We start from the raw sequence: 19437 nt of genomic DNA, 5'->3' as shown, positions 1-19437 counted from the left end.
GAACAAGAATGCCATTTACAGCCTTGTTATGAGTGTCAAATGAAATACTGGATGCAAAGCAGTTCGTACAATGCTTAGCTCTTAACAAATGTTCAATAAATTAGTACAATGATAACAACTGTGCCACTGGGGCAAAAATTCAGAGAAAGACCAATGGAATGGAAGAGACCACCCCCAAAATAGACCTCAGCATTATATAAGCTGCAGGAGGGAGGAGCAGGACTATATTTTTATTCACCACTTTGTCATTCCCCCCATACAGCACAGGTATGGCACGTCGTAGATACTTAAAAATATTTGTTCACTGTCTGAATTAGAATTTAGTCCATGCTAAAGGACTCATAAATCCATGGTGGAAAAAAAAAAAGACTTCAGTGAACGATGTTGGGAAAATTGCTGATTTCGAATATACCTCAGCCCAGTAAATTCTCTCCTTTCCCACGGCCCCATCTCAGTCCAGCCATCAGTCTCCCACCTGAAATGCTGATAACCCCCTGCTAAATGGTCTCCCTGCTTCTACTCTGTACCCCACAGTCCTTTCTCCTCACAGCAGTATGAGTGAGTTTTTAAACTATCAATAATACCACTCCTGTCCTCCTGGTCCCCTGGCCTTTTCTCAGGTCTATCTGCAGGCAACACTCTTCCCTCACCTCGTTGCTCCCCTGCTTCTTCTCATCCCCCATAACTCAGCCTCAGTTACCTCCACCCAAATCAAAGCAGGTGCCCCTCTCATAGCATTTTTTGCTTTTCTTTTTCTTTCTCTCTCTCTCTTTTTTTTTTTGCTTTTTAGGTCCGCACCCATGGCAAATGGATGTTCCCAGGCTAGGGGTCTAATCAGAGCTGTAGCCACCAGCCTATACCACAGCCACAGCAATGCAGGATCCAAGCTGCCTCTGTGACTTACACCACAGCTCATGGCAACGCCAGACCCTTGACCCACTGAGCAAGGCCAGGGATCAAACCGCCAACCTCATGGTTCCTAATCGGATTTGTTTCCGCTGAGCTACAACGGGAACTCCAGCATTTTTTTCTAAATGTGTAAATATTTGCTGTTTGCTCACTTCTTTATTGTCCAACTTCCTTGTAAATTCCTTGCTGGCAGGGACTACTCATTCTTCTTGACTGCAGCAACCTCAGTACCCAGCACACTGTCAGGCCTGTAGTCAATACTCAATAGCTACTCACCGAATGGAGTACATTCTAAGACCAGAGCCAGAGGGGTGCCTACTTTGGGCCTGTGCTTTAGTGGTCCCTGCTCTGGCCTCCTCATGGCTCTGCCCCTCCCCACAGGGAGGAGAGAAAATGTGCCCACCAGGAGCTTTCTCCTCACAAACACATACACCTGGGATCCTAGAGTTCCTTTCCCAGGTGCCCTAAGCCCTCTTCCAAGGCCTGCATGGGCCCCTTTCCTGGGCTCATCATCCCAAGGACAGGTTGGGTCACTTATGTGTACATCCCTAGGCCTGAAATGTGGCCAAAAGTGACTGAAGTTTGGTTGTTCAGTGGAACTTGGATATGCTGGCTGAGGTGGCCACAAGTATGCCCGTGAGGCCCTGTGCAGGATGGGGTGAAGGTGTAGGTTTAGAAGAGGGGAGTGCCCACTGTGGCACAGTGGGTTAAGACTGCAGCAGTCTGTGTTGCTGTGAAGGCATGGGTTTGTTCCCTGGCCCAGGAACTTCCATATGTCATGGGTCCGACTTTAAAAGGAAAAAAAGAAAAAAAAAAAAAGAGGGACAGGTCAGCCCCGTCTGCACCTCCACATTGTAGAGAGAAACTCTAAGGAGCCCAAGAATTCCAAGTTAGAGTTAGGCCTTCCTGCTCCTTCTGAAGGTATATTTGTCAAGGTAGGAGGATAGACTGTATTTTATCTAATAGTCTTAGCTTGACTTAAAACATTTATTTATTTATTTTTCAAATTATTCCAATGAGAATTTTCTTTTTTTTACTATTTTAAAAAAATATTTTAAGTTTTTTTAATTTTTATTTTTTTGCTTTTTAGGGCTACACCTGGGGCACATGGAGGTTCCCAGGCTAGGGGTCAAATCAGAGCTACAGTTGCCCGCCTACACCACAGCCACAGCAACACCAGATCCGAGCTGTGTCTGCGACCTACACCACAGCTCATGACAACGCCGGATCCTTAACCAGGGATCAGACTTGCAACCTCATGGTTCCTGGTTGGATTCGTTTCTGCTACACATATACATGTTTTTTTAATATTCTTTTCCAGTATAGGTTATTTATTACAAGATATTGAGTATAGTTCCCTTTGTGGACTTAAAACTTTTTAAAATTTATTTTTTTTTTAAATTTAATTTTATTTTTTTGTCTTTTTTGGGGGCTGTACCCACAGCATATGGAAGTTCCCAGGCTAGGGGGTCTAATCGGAGCTATAGCCACTGGCCTACACCACAGCCACGGCAACTCGGGATCCAAGCCTCATCTGTGACCTACACCACAGCTTATGGCAAAGATGGATTCCTTGACCCCCTGAGTGAGGCCAGGAATCGAACCCGCAACCTCGTGGTTCCTAGTCGGATGCATTTCTGCTGTGCCATGATGGGAACTCCTAAATTTATTTTTTAATTGAAGTATATTATTTCTGATGTACAGCAAAATGACTCAGTTATATACATATATACATTATTTTTTAAATTTTTTTTGTCTTTTTGTCTTTTTGCTATTTCCTTGAGCCGCTTCCATGGCATATGGAGGTTCCCAGGCTAGGGGTCCAATTGGAGCTGTAGCCGCTGGCCTACGCCAGAGCCACAGCAACGCGGGATCCGAGCCGTGTCTGCAACCTATACCACAGCTCACGGCAATCCCAGATTCTTAACCCACTGAGCAAGGGCAGGGACCGAACCTGCAACCTCATGGTTCCTAGTCGGATTCGTTAACCACTGCGTCACGATGGGAACTCCATATACATTATTTTTAATATTCTTTTCCATATGGTTATCTCAGGATGTTAAATATATGTCCCTGTGCTATACATTAGAACCTCACTGCTTATCCATTCTATATAGTTTGCATCTACTAACCCCAAAGCTCCCATCCACCATCCTCCCTATCCCCCCACCCCCTTGGCAACCACAGGTCTGTTCTCTATGTCTGTGAGTCTGTTTCTGTTTTGTAGATAGGTTCACTTGTGTCATATTTTATTTTATTTTAAATTTTTGGCAGTGCCTCTGGCATGCAGAAGTTTGGGGTTAGGGATCAAACTTATAACAGTTGCAACCCTGAGCCATAGCAGTGACAACAGCTGCTCCTTAACCCATTGTGCCACCAGGGAACTCCAATTTGTGCCATATTTTAGATTCCACATGTAAGTGATAGCGTATGGTACTTGTCTTTCTCTTTCTGCCTTACTTCACCTAGTATGATAATATCTAGTTGCTTTCAGGAATCTGAAGGCATCTCCCTCTAGCAGCCTGGAACTACAACCTGGACAGGGCTGCCCACTTGATGCAGACTGGAGGCTGGAGGCTGTAGTGGAGACCTGTGTCTCCAGCATAGAAGGATGTCCTGTAGCCCTCAAGAGAACTTTTGTTGTGGATTTAGCTTTTTTTTTTTTTAAATAGCCGCATCCGAGGCATATGGAATTTCCTGGGCCAGGGATTGGATCTGAGCTGCAGATCAGGGATTGACTCTATCCATATGCCGCAGGAGCGGCCCAAAGAAATAGCAAAAAGAAAAAAAAAAAAAATAAAATAAATAAATAAATAAATATATATCTGAATCACTTTGCTGTACACCTGAAACTAAGAAAACATTGTAAATAAACTGTACTACAATAATAAATAAATAAATAAATAAATACAGGAGTTCCCTGGTTGCCTAGTGGGTTAAGGATCCGGTGCTATCACTGCTGTGGCTTGGTCACTGCTGTGGTAGAGGTTTAGTCCCTGGCCTGGGAATTTCAGCATGCTGTGGGTGTGGCCAAATAAATAAATAAAGATAAATACAAATTAAAAAAAATTTTAAAGTTATATAACATACAATAGGTTTATTATTTTAAAAGCTATTAATAAACATTTAACATCTTTTATTAATTTAAATTTATAATACAATAATATTTTGTTAACAGATATAATCTATTTCAACAAAAGTTCTTGAGGGTCATCAGTGATTTTAAGTGTAAAGGGATCCCGAGACTACAGAGTTCAAGAACCACAATGGTAGAGACATTCTTTCAGGCTGATAGCTAGCCCTCACTTTATGAGTTGTCATAAATACCGTGAAGATTCTTAGAATTTCTCTAGCACTTTTCTTCTAGGCAGAGTCATAGTTGGGCAGACACTGGAGATTAAAAAGACGGGGGCTCTAATTTTGACTCTCTCACTAACTAGCTGTGTGATCGTGAGTAAACCCTTTCACTTCTCTAGAGATTATTTCCAACATTTGTAAGATGAGGAGCTCTATGAGACTGACCTCTAGGGTAAATGGTCAATTTAAAAAAAATTAAAGCACTTTTGGGAGTTCCCGTTGTGGCTCAGTGGTTAACGAATCCGACTAGGAACGCTGTGGTTGTGGGTTCAATCCCTGGCCTTGCTCAGTGGGTTAAGAATCTGGGATTGCCGTGAGCTGTGGTGTAGGTCACAGACGCGGCTCAGATCCTGTGTTGCTGTGGCTGTGGCGTAGTCCGGCAGCTGCAGCTCCAATTAGAGCCCTATCCTGGGAACTTCCATATGCCAAGGGTGTGGCCCTAAAAAGCAAAAAAAAAAAAAAATGCACTTTTGCCAACCTCTTTGGAAGAGGGCGGAAGGGGCAAGTATTTGTTCTTTATTTCTCTGACAGAGAATTAAGGTCCAAAGATGTTAAGGAGAAAGAAATGGTCAAGGACACACCCTGAGCTGGAATCAGATGCAGGAACTAATACAAGGGTCCTTGTCTTCTGAATTGACCAACTCAATTTGTAGTATTAATAATAACAGTATTCATGTATATTTATAAAAATTTCATATTTTTGAAACATCTCCAAATTTCAAAAAGATGGACAAAGAGAAGGACTTTCATAATATTCATGACTGTGGGAAAGCTAGCCACAATGTTTTGTGGACACGCAAACATCACTGTGGAGAATCGCATGTGATGAAGACCCGAGTCATCCTGTCCACAAGAAGCACCGAGCTGCCTTCATGTGGAATGCAAAGGAGATCAGAGGTCTTTGCAGACTAGATTATGACAGAGGCTGGAGAGTTGATAGAGTCCTGGAGTAGAGCAGTGAAGGTGTATGGCTGGCTCTGCCGACTAAAAGAAAACTGCATCTTGTGACCTTTTCTAAAAGGTATAGAATAAAAAGCATTAGCCATAGCAATTGCAAACCAAGTGCCATGGGTTACGTTAATTTGCTTTGGTAAAGAAATCATACCTGGAACAGCAGCTTCAATTGAATCACCAAATTTTGGAAAATCCATTGTCATTTTCCAAGTTCCATCTGTCTACAGACAAATAGGTGATTTGGGTGGGGGATATGGTAGGAATAACCACTTCTGTGTCTTTCAAGACCTTGTCAGTGGCACTACACTAATCTCTTCAATCCTTTCAGAAATGTGACACTGTCTTTGGTTTCCTAGTTGAGTAGGTGGACACAGTTCTAGTGACTTCCACTTGGCCTTTTCTATTATAACAGCCTTTACTCCCTGGATCATGGAAATGTCTACCAGTTACTGAATATATCTACTCAGATATCTACTGAGTATATCTCAGCTGCAATATAGATCCATCTATGTATTCTAGAACTGAGGATATAATAATGGGATGAGTTCTGGGAACTACCGAGTTTGCTGTGAGGAGGAGCCAAGCCAAAACTCCAAAGATCATCTGACTTCCCAAATCCCCTAATTTTTTTTTTTTTTCCTTTTCTAGGGCTGCTCCCTTGGCATATGGATGTTCCCAGGCTAGGGGTCTAATTGGAGCTGTAGCTGCCAACCTACGCCAGAGCCACAGCAATGTGGGATGTGAGCCGCGTCTGCGACCTACAACCATAGCTCACAGCAACACCGGATCCTTAATCCACTGAGCAAGGCCAGGGATCGAACCCTCAACCTCATGGTTCCTAGTCGGATTCATTAACCACTGAGCCACGACAGGAACTCCCGGAAGCCCCTACTTTGATAGTGGTCCACAGTGGCATTTTTAGTCTCCAGAGATTAGCATCAGTTCAGAGCCAATGTTCAGTAATCCCCTAAGAATCTGATGATCACCCTGGTAAAAGATGCAGGGCCCTTTGAGGGGAAGGGTAGGAGGAAGATTTATAATATAACATTTTGAAAATAGAGCAGGGACCTTCTTCAAGTGCTCCCAGTCTTCCTTTCACTCCAGGGAGTCAGGGTTTATGAATGGGCTCCAATTTAAGAACTGGTTGGGAGTTCCCGTTAAGGCTCAGTGGTTAACGAATCCGACTAGGAACCATGAAGTTTCGGGTTCAATCCCTGGCCTTGCTCAGTGGGTTAAGGATCTGGCATTGCCATGAGCTGTGGTGTAGGTCGAAGACTTGGCTCGGATCCTGCGTGGCTGTGGCTCTGGCGTAGGCTGGCGGCTACAGCTCCAATTACACCCTTAGTCTGGGAACCTCCATATGCTGCAGGAGCAGCCCAAGAAATAGCAAAAAGACAAAAAAAAAAAAAAAAAAAAAAAAGAACTGGTTGAAGGGCTTTTGCTTTATTGTTGGAAGTTGACTTCTCTTCACTGCAACTAGAGCTTTTCACTCGTACAAACCAAGTAGGCTGCTTGTCCATTTCTTTGTCAGGACCACTATGATCAGTCAGCTGGTGCCAAAGCTCTGTAGGCCAAACCATTCAGGTGCCTGTCTTTGCTCTGCTGCCCATTACAGTGACCATGCTAATTTCTCTTGGTTACTGAATGCCTCCACTTGGCTCCTGACACCCTGATATCCCATCACTCCACTGCATTAATTCAGGGATCCAATTTCATTTTTTTTTTTTGGTCTTTTTTAGGGCCACACCCATGACACATGGAGGTTCCCAGGCTAGGGATCAAATTGGAGCTCTAACAGCTGGCCTTCACCACAGCTACAGTGACACCAGATCTGAGCCACATCTGGTACCTCTGCTATAGCTCACAGCAGCACTGGATCCTTAACCCCCTGAGCGAGACCAGGGATTGAACCTGCGTCCTCATGGATACTAGTTAGGTTCAATTCTGCTGAGCTACAACGGGGACTCCAAGGGAGCCAATTTTAATGATGACATTTCCCACCAGCATGCCTTGCCTTTAGAGAATAGCAACTATAGAGCTCTTCAAGGATGCTGGCGTTCTCACCCATGCCTCTCTCAAAACCCTAATGAAGGGAGGGTCTTCTAGATTCTACCTAGGAATAGAGTTCATTGGCTTTACATATAAATTCACTCCAGCCTTCTGAATACCTTCTTCTTCAGGATTATAAGTCTGACACCTCACTTGCATTCAACGCAAGCCCTCTTTGGGTTTAACAGCAAACTATTAGAGCCATTCCCAGCCAACCTGATCAAACACATTAAATCCAGAATCTCTGCTTAGTGTACCCCTTTTAACCCATCCATCCCAATCCAAAATCATAGTCTTTCCATCCTGATCCAACATCTTCATCTTCATACTTGTTCTCTGGGTTTCTGTCCATATACATCAGCATTTGTGGGGGTCTTGATGAGAGGTGAAGGGGATTGTACTATTCTAGTAACTTTCAGTAAGGGTTAAATTATGTCAAAAAGTGAAACAACGTACAAACTGACAACCTTTCAATATTCTTTTGGTGGCTATGGTACTTCCTCATGGGTCACACTGGAATCTGCTGTCACTCAAATCAGGTCACAGATCTAATAGAGGTGGTGGGGTTAGGTTTCCAAGAGGATGAGCCGACCTCTACCAGGCAGGTACCTCAGGGGAGGTCATTACAGGTTCTTCAGGTAAGGGAAGAGTGACCTCATTTCTGCTGCTGAAGGAGGTTTGTAGAATTTAGAGGAGGTTTTTTTTTGTTTTTTTGTTTTTTTGTTTTGTTTTTGGCTTTTTGCCTTTTCTAGGGCCACTCCCATGGCATATAGAGGTTCCCAGGCTAGGGGTCTAATCGGAGCTGTAGCCACCGGGCCACGCCAGAGCCACAGCCACATGGGATCCGAGCTGCGTCTGCAACAGCTCACGGCAATGACAGATCCTTAACCCACTGAGCAAGGCCAGGGATTGAATCTGAAACCTCATGGTTTCTAGTAGGATTCGTTAGCCACTGAGCCACGACAGGAACTCCTGAATTTAGAGTTTAAGGTCTTCAATTTCAACAGAATCTGTCCATGTGTCCTCATCTTAAGACTCAGGGTCTCACTCCTTCCCCATCGATGTCTTGTTTTTAACATGGGACTTGCTTGGTTGTGAATTCAATTTATTGAAATTCAGTTTCCTGCAAGTGGAACTTGAGGCTTTGGTTGTCATAAATCTTGACCCTCAGGCTGCAAGAGATAAAAATTTCTTTTTAGGGCAGTCATAGAAGTATTTTTTTAGTTCCCTTCCCCAGATCTGGAGTTAGGAATTTAAAAGCCTAAGCTCATTATTTTCTTTCTCCAAACTCTCTAGCTTAGAAGCAAACAACAAAACTCACTATACTCCTGTTTGTACTAAAATGTTCTAGAGCAGTAAATATTTGGTACTCAAAGGCTTGCCTTCTATAAGCATTTACCATAGCAACTACAGGTAAGAATTAAAATGACAGTTTTGCCCCCGAATGCCATGGAATACCAATGACCCCTTTACCACTGGCAACAATCATGAATGCATTTACATTTAATCAGATCAGAAAACCAATTCCAGATTCCCACCCTTAAGATTCTATTTTCCTGAGACCACAGCCAGTACCAATAAGTGTATCCATCAGGGAAGCTAAACCACTGTGAATTATGAGACAAGGAGTTGACTATGGGAATTAGAGCTTACACAGTTTTGGAAGGGGTTGTTGAAGGGAAAGGCCAACAGAGTTGTCAGAGGGTCAGGCAAGGAGGCACCAGTATGTCTAGCTGATGGGAAAGCTGGTGCAGCTGCCACCTCTGCCAGTCTACCAGCCAGTGTCTGGCGGTGGGCCAGGGGCCACTGGTGGTCAGCAGGGTCAGCAAGTGGGAAGAATTTTTGGACACTAAGGAGAACAAAGTAAGGACAAGCTTGAGCTTATCACTAACACTTCTGTTTCCAACTGTCACATCTAACCACAGTGACCTTCAGAGAGCCATACTCGCTGCTTCATTTCTGCCCTCCAAATCTCTCACACGTTCCTCTTTTGACTAATTCGAACCTGAAACCATCTGGGGAACAGGATTCTGGCAAACATAGCTGCAGCTGAACCAAATTCTCACAGTACATACCATTACAATCAGGTGCAATACACGAGCCTGGACTGGATCTGGGGTTGGAGAAAAACCACCCGGGAAAGATGTTTTGGGGAAATTTGGATCCTTTTTTTTGGCCCCACCTACAGCACGCAGAAGTTCCCTGGCCAGAAATCAAACTCACACGACAGCAGTGACCAGAGCCTCAGCAGTGACAATGCTTGATCCTTAACTCACTGTGCCACCAGGGAACTCCTTTGGGGGGGATGATTTTTACATGGAGTAGCTATTAGACGATTAAAAGGGATTAGTATTAATTTTTATGTTTAATCATGGCATTGTGACTATGTAAGAGAATGTCATTCTCAGGAATTAAGTGCTTAAATATTTAGGAATGAAGTTTCCAATGGTTTAGCATTTATTTATTTTTATTACTTATTATGTGAATATGGTAAAATGTTAGTAATTGCTGAATCTAGGTGGTGGATCTTCAGGTGTTCCAACTTTTCTGTATGTTTGAAACGAAAAAATTTTTTTTGGCCGCACTGGTGGTACATGGAAGTTCCCAGGCCAGGGACTGAATCTGAGCCGCAGCTGCGCCAACGCAGGATCCCCAACCCACTGCCCTCAGCCAGGGATCAAACCTGCGCCACCACAAAGACAACACAATCCTGCTCTGTGGGGCAGGATTCTCAACCCCTGCCCCACAGAGCAAACTCCAGTTTGAATTTTCGTTTGTTTTTTTAGGGCCACACCTGTGGCATATGGAAGTTCCCAGGCTAGGGGTCAAATCGGAGCTATAGCTGCTGGCCTAGGCCATAGCAACTCAGGATCTGAGGCACATCTGTGACCTACACCACAGCTCATGGCAATGCCCACTTAACCCACTGAACGAGGCCAGGGATCGAACCTGCATCCTCATGGATACTAGTCGGATTGGTTTCCACTGCACCACCATGGGAACTCCAAAAAATATATATATATTATATATGTGTATGTATGTATGTATGTATGTGCATATGTATTCCAATCCAGGAGTCAAGAGTTTAGAATTTATCCTTCCAGGAGTTCCCTGGTGGCTCAGTGAATTAAGGATCTGGCATTGTCACTACTGTGGCTCTGGTCACTGCTCTGCTGCAGGTTTGATCCCTGTAATTTCTATGTGTTTTGGGTGCAGCCAAAAAAAGTGTATCCTTCCAGAACTATTTCTATGCAATTATAAATATGCACACACACACACACACACACACACACTCTCTCTCTCTCTCTCTCTCTCCCTCTCTCTCCAAATGTTTGGTGACTTTGGTGACTTTTTCCTTTTAACCTAATAATCCATATCAGTGTATAAATAGATCTACATCACTCTTTATTCAGGCTATATCATAATTCATTGTATGTATGTGCCTTTATTTATATAGCAACCACATTTGGATGAAGTAGGTGAGGAGAAGCTTCTACATGAAACCAGTAGCCTAGACAAAAAGGGATTTGGCAACTCCAGTAATCAGAGTAAGAATAGCTCAGCTTTGAAATGTGGGTACAAAGTCAGGGTAAACTGGCAAGGAAGGGACTTTACCAAAGTCTCAGCTTACAGAAAGTTTTGGCTTATTCAAGGAATGAAATAGAGAGCATAGAAGAGAAAGATCCAAGTATGAAACTGAATCAAGTCAACTGGCAAATATGAGACCATGTACACAAATAATCTGTGTACACGGATATCTTCCCACTATATTAATGCCATCGGAGGGCCCTGTAGCAGCCAACTGCAGACTGCACACAGCCACAGCCACCAAGGAACAAGTGAAAGTGGCAAATGTATGGGCCTGCTTCATCTTGGAGGAGAAAGTCCCACAGGTTTCCCAGTGATGACAGAAAGTTACCCAAACAAGTGTTGATGCAATCCTACCAGAAAACGAATGTTTCGAGGGTTGTCCGGTCTCATCAATATGCCCTGACTGCTTTTTCTTTCCCTACTTGTTCCTCATGGGTGAAAATAAGCTTGTAGCTCTCCATCCTTTCTGAGCTTCCTCACTCCCCGCCTTACTTTCTGATCTTGCATCCCTCTAAATTTCTAATGCCCACCTTGTGTTCCACTCAGACTATTATTTTGTCAACCAAAAGATGCTGGACAGCATTGAGACTGTTCAAATGGGTTGTGCGATCTTGATAGTGTTTACTTAATCCAGAGCATAGCACGAACCCATCCATGTCAATTTACCTTCTCTGCCGTGTCATAAGTGTGCGTTTGGGGTTCTGTCTGCTGCGAACAGCAAGCATTCTTGCAAATAAAATGAATACTAATAAGTTGAGATAATTTATTGAAATTCATTGAGTGGTGATCCAAGAAATAACAGGTTTTTGAGGCAAAGTAAGTCCTTTTTGTTTTGTTTTTAATTTTAAAAAAATGTTTTATTATAGTTGATTTATAACATTATAATGTTTGTCAATTTCTGCTGTACAGCAGCAAAGTAACCCAGTCACACACACACACACATATATATATATTCTTTTTCTGACATTATCCTCTACCATCTTCCATCACAAGTGACTAGATATAGTTCCCTATGCTATACAGCAGAGTATCAGAAAAGTAAGCCCTTAAATTGGCAGTTTCAACCTGGGCTTCTCTATCATGCCTGGAAATCCAAATATTCCACTTTTTATTTTTATTTTTTCTTATATTTATTTATTTATTTAGTCTTTTTAGGGCTGCACCCACAGCATATGGAGGTTCCCAGGCTGGGGTCGAATCGGAGCTGTAGCCACTGGCCCACGCCACAGCCACAGCAATGCCAGATCAAGCCGCATCTGTGATCTACACCACAGCTCATGGCAACGTTGGATCCTTAACCCACTGAACAAGGCCAGGGATCAAACCCACAACCACATGGTTCCTAGTCTGACTCATTTCCACTATGCCACGATGGGAACTCCAAGGCTGATGTTTTTAAGCGCCTGAATATTCATTGTGAGTCACAGCGGTCATATATAAACACTTCAGTAGAAGAAATGCAAAGAGAGGAGATGTGAATATTTGTAGAATGTACTAACTTGAAATCAGAAACTGATCTAAAATCCAGATTTGCAAAAGTAATACCAATTTCAACAGTAAAACCAAAAGCAGGGCAAGCAGGTTAAAATGTTTTCATTGTTGGAGTTCCCGTCGTGGTGCAGTGGTTAACGAATCCAACTAGGAACCATGAGGTTGCGGGTTCGGTCCCTGCCCTTGCTCAGTGGGTTAATGATCCGGTGTTGCCGTGAGCTGTGGTGTAGATTGCAGACGCACTTCGGATCCCGCGTTGCTGTGGCTCTGGTGTAGGCCGGCGGCTACAGCTCCGATTCAACCCCTAGCCTGGGAACCTCCATATGCCGTGGGAGCAGCCCCAAAGAAATAGCAAAAAGACAAAAAAAAAAAAAATGTTTTCATTGTTAAAGGGGAAATGAGTTTGTCTGGAGCAGTGTGTACTCTAATGCCTAACTTAAAGATGTTTTTGGACAAATTTTTAGCAATTCAACTGATGTTAATGCAAATGAAAGAATTTTTTTTTTTTTTTTTTTTTTTTTTTTTTTGTCTTTTGGTCTGTTGTTGTTGTTGTTGTTGCTATTTCTTGGGCCACTCCCGCGGCATATGGAGATTCCCAGGCTAGGGGTTGAATCGGAGCTGTAGCCACCGGCCTACGCCAGAGCCACAGCAACGCGGGATCCGAGCCGCGTCTGCAACCTACATCACAGCTCACGGCAACGCCGGATCGTTAACCCACTGAGCGAGGCCAGGGATCAAACCTGCAACCTCATCGTTCCTAGTCGGATTCGTTAACCACTGCGCCATGACGGGAACTCCCAAATGAAAGAAATTTTTTTTATACAACTAGAATATCTGTTATGAAACAAAGATTAAGACTACTACATTGGTGGAGTTTTGTATTTTTTTGCCTGTGTCCTTGGCGTGTGGAATTTCCTGGGCCAGGGATCAAACCCAAGCCACAGCAGTGACCAGAACCACTGCAGCGATGATGCCGGATCCTTAGGCCACTGCACCACAAGGGAAATCCAGTTCAGGTTTTGGTGTTGTCACTGCTGTGGCTCAGGTTTGAGCCCTGGCCCAGGAACTTCTGCATGCCAAGGGCACAGCCAAAAAAAGACTTCTAGACAGGCATTTAATGCTTGGCATGTTTAAAATTTTCACTTTAAGAATACTGACTTTTAGGAGTTCCTGATGTGGCTCAGTAAGTTATGAACCCAACTAGTATCCATGAGGATGCAGGTTCCATCCCTGACCTCAATCAGTGGATTAAGGATGTGTCATTGCTGCAAGCTGTGGTGTAGATCACAGATATGGCTTAGGTTCCGTGTTGCTGTGGCTGTGGAATAGGCTGGCAACTGCAACTCTGATTTGACCCCTAGCCAGGGATCTTCCATATGCTGCAGGTGTAGCCCTAAAAAAAAAAAAAAAAAAAAAAAAAAAAGAATCCTGACTTTTAAATACTAAATATTGGTAGCATTATCTTTCAATTTTTACTATGGTTTTTGTTTGACATTTATTTTATGTTAACTTTTTAAATCACCTTTTAGTGTTTTCCATTAATCAAATGTCTGTATGAGGTAGAGATCATATTTACATGTTATTGAAATACATAATCTTATCATAGTACATTGGCTTATAATAATAATAAATGTGCATTTATTATTACATTGCTTTTTTATAGCAGGCCTCTGAAATGTTTAGTATAATGTTATCATAGAAAACGGATTCACTGTTTATTATTATGATCACTCATTATTATTTAAAACATGTTGGAGTTCCCTGGTGGTTCACGGGTTAAGGACCTGGCATTTTCACTGCTGTGGCTCCGGTCACTGCTGTGGTATGTGTTTGATCTCTGACCCTGGAACTTCTGCATGCCAACCTGTGGCCAAAAACAAAAACCAAAAAAATGTAAATAAAATATTATGAAAATTATAGAATAGCTCATAACCCCAAGAATTCCTGGGAGTTCCTATTTTCTTTCCCAAATCCTAAAGATTGACTGTAAATTGATAATTTTTTAAACCGTTCAAACATGAAGGGGTTCAGAGTACTATTATTTATGTCATCATATATGTTTAAATTTTTTCTGTAACAGAAAGTAAAACAAAACTGGATCATGTCACATTCCTGCCTAAGCTTCAGTGGCTTTCTAGTGCCCTTAGGATAAAAGCCAACTGCTTTTAGAGCTTGCATAATTTTGACCCTTTCAGCTCTCTAGCCCCAGTTCATTTCTCTCTCTCCCATTACTTCCCAGCAACACTAGTCTTTCAGTTCCTCAAACCTACCAAACACTTTCCTGACTAAATATCTTTGGCCATGCTATTTGCTCTACTTAGAACACTCTTCCTGTCCCTATTTCTCTGGCTGACTCCTACTCACTTTTTTGCCCACCACCCCACATTATATGGAGTTCCTGGGCCAAGGATCAGATCTGAGCCGCAGTTGTGACCTAAGCTGGAGCTGCGGCAACACCAAATCCTTAATCCAGTATGGATCAAACCTGCGTTCCAATGCTCCTAAGACACGGCCAATCCCTATCCCATTGCACCACAGTGGGAACTCCCCTATTCATCTTTAATTAGGACTTCCTCTTGGAGGCTTTGCTTGGACCAACCCCCTCTGCCTCCCACCACCAGTTCTAAATGAGGTCTTCCTTGATAATCACACACAATTTCTTCATAGCACTCAACACACCTAGTAGTTATATATTTATTCATTGCTTATTGGCTTAATAAATATCTCCCTCGACACATGGTGAGGGCAGAGAGTGGGCCTGTTTTTCTCACTCTTGTTTTGCCTGCACCTAACATAATGCTTGGTACAAAATAGGCCCACAGTAAATTTGAGTTTAAATAATCCCAACTGTGCACGGGGGACAGATGCTATAAAAGTTATAAAATAAAGTAAAATTGTTTTTAATATATATATGACAGTTATCAGTGATGAACTTTTTTGTATTGCTCCCGAACATATTCTAGAATCTCACTACTATTACATTTAGAATGGATAGACAATAGGTCCTACTGTACAGCACAGGGAACCATATCCAATCTTCTGGGATAAACCATGATAGAAAATAACATTTAAAAGAAGAATATATATGTATACAAACATATATGTGTGGGTACGACTGAATCACTTTGCTCAACAGCAGAAATGGGCACAACACTGTAAATCAACTATACTTTAGTACAATTAAAGATTGTTTTAAAAATCTAATTTAAAAAGACAGCAATGGAATTATGAAAAACTTTATCCCAATAAAAATTTAACAACTTGGAGTTCCCATATGGTTCAGTGGGTTGTCACTGCAGTGGCTTGAGTCACTGCTGTGGTGCAGATTTGATCCCTGGCCCAGAAACTTCCACATGCCACAGGTATAGCCAAAAGCTTTTTTTTTTTTTTTTTGGTCTCTTTAGGGCTGCACTCAAGGCATATGGATGTTCCCAGGCTAGGGGTCGAATTGGAGCTGTAGCTGCCGGCCTACACCACAGCCATAGCAATGCTAGACCCAAGCCATGTCTGCGACCTACACCACAGCTCAGGGCAACACCAGATCCTTAACCCACTGAGTGAGGCCAGGGACTGAATCTGCATCCTCATGGATGCTAGTCGGGTTCGTTAACCACTGAGCCACTACAAGAACTCCAAAAAAAAAAAAAAAAAATTTAATAACTTAGATGAAACGGACAAATTCCTTGAAAAACACAACTTATAACACCTGACTCAAGAAGAAATAAAATACCTGAATAGTCCTATATCAAATCAAATAATTGGATTTGGAATGAAAACATTCTTCCCTTATCACCAAATGGCTTCCTGGTTAGCAAAATATTAGCAAATTAAATCCAGCACTATGTAAAAAGGATAATATAGCATTCCCATGTGGATTTATCCTAGGAATCCAAGATTTGTTTAACATTTGAAATTGGCATAATTTACCATGTTAATAGAACACAGGAGAAAAGCCATATGATTATCTCCATAGATGCAAAAAAGATTCAAAACTAATTTATAACACAAAACACTCACCAAGGTTTTTTTGCCCAAGTTTCACTCTAACTGCTGTGCTTTTCATTGTGCATTAAAATTCCCCCTCCACAGCCAATCCTGAATGAGTCAACACTCAACCTTGAACAAATATTTGTGAGACAAGAGAGGAGGGGCAGGGCACAACCTTTTAAAAAATGACATAGTGGAATTCCCTGGTGGCCTAGCAGTTAAGGATCTGGTGTTGTCACTATTGTGGGGTCACTGCTGTGGTGCAGGTTCGGGTTTGATCCCTGGCCTGGGAACTTACGTGTGCTGTGGGTGAAGCCAAAAAAGAAAAAAAAAAAAAAAAATGACATAGCCATTGAGGATAGACATGACCTGGTTAGAACCAACTAGGCCCAAGATGGCAAAAGATTCAACTTCTAGTGAACTTGAGTCTCATTATATGCTCATTGTAATACATTAGCATCTAAATGACGTGTCCACAGGCCAAGACAGTTCTGAGGCCAACCATCAAAGGCTAAAAAGTGGGCTGTGGACCAATTCATGGAGATCTCCACTGCTTCTCCAAAATAGTTGGAATAATCCTCCCACTCATTAGCCTAGGAAATGACCCCACCCATAAAGACTCACCACCCCTGCACCCTGGGACCTGTCATCTTTTGAGACTGCCAACATTCTAAGGAGTGTGTGACTCCCTGAATAAACTTGCTTTCACTTTATTATGGCTTGGTCTTGAATTCTTTCCCACAAAAGACTTGGCAGCCTGTCCCAGGGACTCACCCGAGACCTTGGACGTGACCATCCTCTTGCACCCCATTCTCCTGCAACATTGGAGTGCTTATCACAGGTTAGACAATGTTCTAGGTGCTGAGGATACAGCTGTGAAGAAGCAAGCAGATGAAGCTGATGAAGTGCTTGCCTTAGAGAGTTTGGAAATTGGTTTGATTTTATTAAGGTTTCTGGGTAGGATTCCTTTCACTTTCTTTTTTTCTTTCTTTTTTTGTCTTTTCTAGGGCCGCTCCCACAGCATATGGAGGTTCCCAGGCTAGGGGTCGAATCAGAGCTGTAGCTGCTGGCCTATACAGAGCCACAGCCATGCAGATCCGAGCCTTATCTGCAACCTACACCACAGCTCACGGCAATGCCGGGTCCTTAACCCACTGAGCAAGGCCGGGGATCGAACCCGCAACCTCATGGTTCCTAGTCGGATTCGTTAACCACTGTGCCACGACGGGAACTCCCCCCCATCTTTTTTTTTTTTTTTTTTTTTTTTTTTTTTTTTTTTTTTGGGGGGGCCATGCCCTCAGTATGTGGAAGTTCCCAGGTCAGGGATCAAACCTGCGCCACAGGGAACTAGGATTCCTTTCACTTTCATCCCACCCATGCCACTTCTGAAAAATCATGTGTGCCTGTTCTCAAAACTTCTCTTCCCTCTCTCAAGTCTCCCTAATTTCTCACAGATTTGGGGGTAAATAGTGACTACACCTACAAGTTCTTTCAGTGCCCTTAGGAAGTAATTTATCTGGGCTCAGGGGTCTTATTACCTTTCCCACATCTGGGACTTCAAATCCCATTTAACTCCACTCTCCTTAGTGAAGCACTAAAGAGGAGAGGCATGGTTTTCTCTCTGTCATTTGCAAATCTGAAACCTTATGCCTGAGCACTAGTTAATAGTTATCTTCTTGCTCTAAACTTTTAAAACAGCGTTGTTGAAATATGATTCATGTACCATTTAAAGTGTCTTCTTATTTAAAGTGTCTAACAGTGCTATTTAGTATATTTACAGGGTTGTGCAACCATCATAACAATCTACTTTTAGAACATTTTCATGCCCCCTTAAAGAAATCCCTGTACCTAATTGCAGTCAATCCTAAACACTTTTTTTTTTGGCTGCACCCTTGGCATTTGGAAGTTCCCAGGCCAGGGATCTAACCGAGCCACAGCAGTGACAATGCCAAATCCATAACCGCTAGGTCACGAGGGAACTCCAATCCTAAACACTTTTAAAGGGGGTTTATGACTGTGCTTAGCTGGTTTTCTAGGTATGGTCTTCCTCCTTGGCTTCAGTCTCCCTGGAATTGCTCCTATGACTGGTGCGCACATTCTCTGATATGTGTCTTTGAATTTGCCCTTCCTCCTGTTTTCTTCTCTTAGGATCATAATGGGTCTTGTCTTTCCAACATCCATCCCACCTCCCCCACTTATGTAGCAGCATGTGTAGCTGGAATTCCAGCTCCTGGGAAAGGGAGGTTCTAACTAAACTGCACTCGAAGCCTTTACTTCCTCCGTACTTTGCAGTTAAATGAGCCAATAAATTTTCTTGATTCTTTAAGCCAGTTCGAGTTGGATTTTTAAATAAACTGATTATGGGATCCTATTCAGGATTCACTTATTATTTTTAACAGCTTTCTTGAGGTATAACGTATTAATATTCAATCCATCCATTTAACATACACACACAAATCAATGGTTTCTTGTACATTCACAGAATTGTGCAACCATCACCAAAATCAATTTTAGAGTGCTTTCATCACCTCATCAGAAACCCTCTACCCATTACCAGCCATTCTTCATTTCTACCCATGATGGATTTCTGACCACCAGATCTGTAAGGTAAGAAATTGGTATTGTTTTAAGCCACTAAATTTGTGGTGATTTAAGTATGGCAGCAATCAAAAATGAATAAACAAGTTACAATGAATGACATTTGTATACTTCTCCTGAGAAATGTTTATTCAAGTCTTTGCCCATTTTTCAACTGGATTATTTATCTTTTTATTGTTGAGTTGGAAGAGTTCTTTATATATTCTGGATATGTCCCTTATTAAATATATAATTTGCAAATATCTTCCCACATTATGTAGGTTGTCTTTTCACTTTCTAGGTCATGTACTTTGAAGCACAAAAATATTTAATTTTTGCTGTGCGTAGGCTGGCAGCTGTAGCTCCGATTCAACCCCTAGCCTGGGAACTTCCACATGCCACCGGTGTGGCCCTAAAAAGAAAAAAAAAAAAATTTTTTTTTTTTTATGAAGTCTAATTTATCCATTTTTCTTTGATTGTTCTGTGCTTTTGGTGTTATATTTAAGAGGGCTTTGGGGGAGA

At 42.4% G+C, this 19437-nt stretch overlaps 1 long non-coding RNA gene across 1 annotated transcript in view; it reads left to right on the top strand.

Annotated features, from left to right (window-relative positions):
- The window catches only part of LOC110255440, a 36693-nt gene extending 17555 nt beyond the window's left edge, over positions 1-19138 (top strand). Inside the window, exon 3 of the long non-coding RNA XR_002335670.1 lies at positions 18821-19138. This is a non-coding gene — a long non-coding RNA (uncharacterized LOC110255440). The remainder of the gene's footprint in view (positions 1-18820) is intronic.

The sequence above is a fragment of the Sus scrofa genome, chromosome 9 (genome assembly GCF_000003025.6).
Source record: "Sus scrofa isolate TJ Tabasco breed Duroc chromosome 9, Sscrofa11.1, whole genome shotgun sequence".
In the NCBI taxonomy this organism is placed as follows: domain Eukaryota; kingdom Metazoa; phylum Chordata; class Mammalia; order Artiodactyla; family Suidae; genus Sus; species Sus scrofa.
The sequence above is the reverse complement of the archived record's forward strand: the minus strand, read 5'-3'. Positions and strand labels throughout refer to the sequence as shown.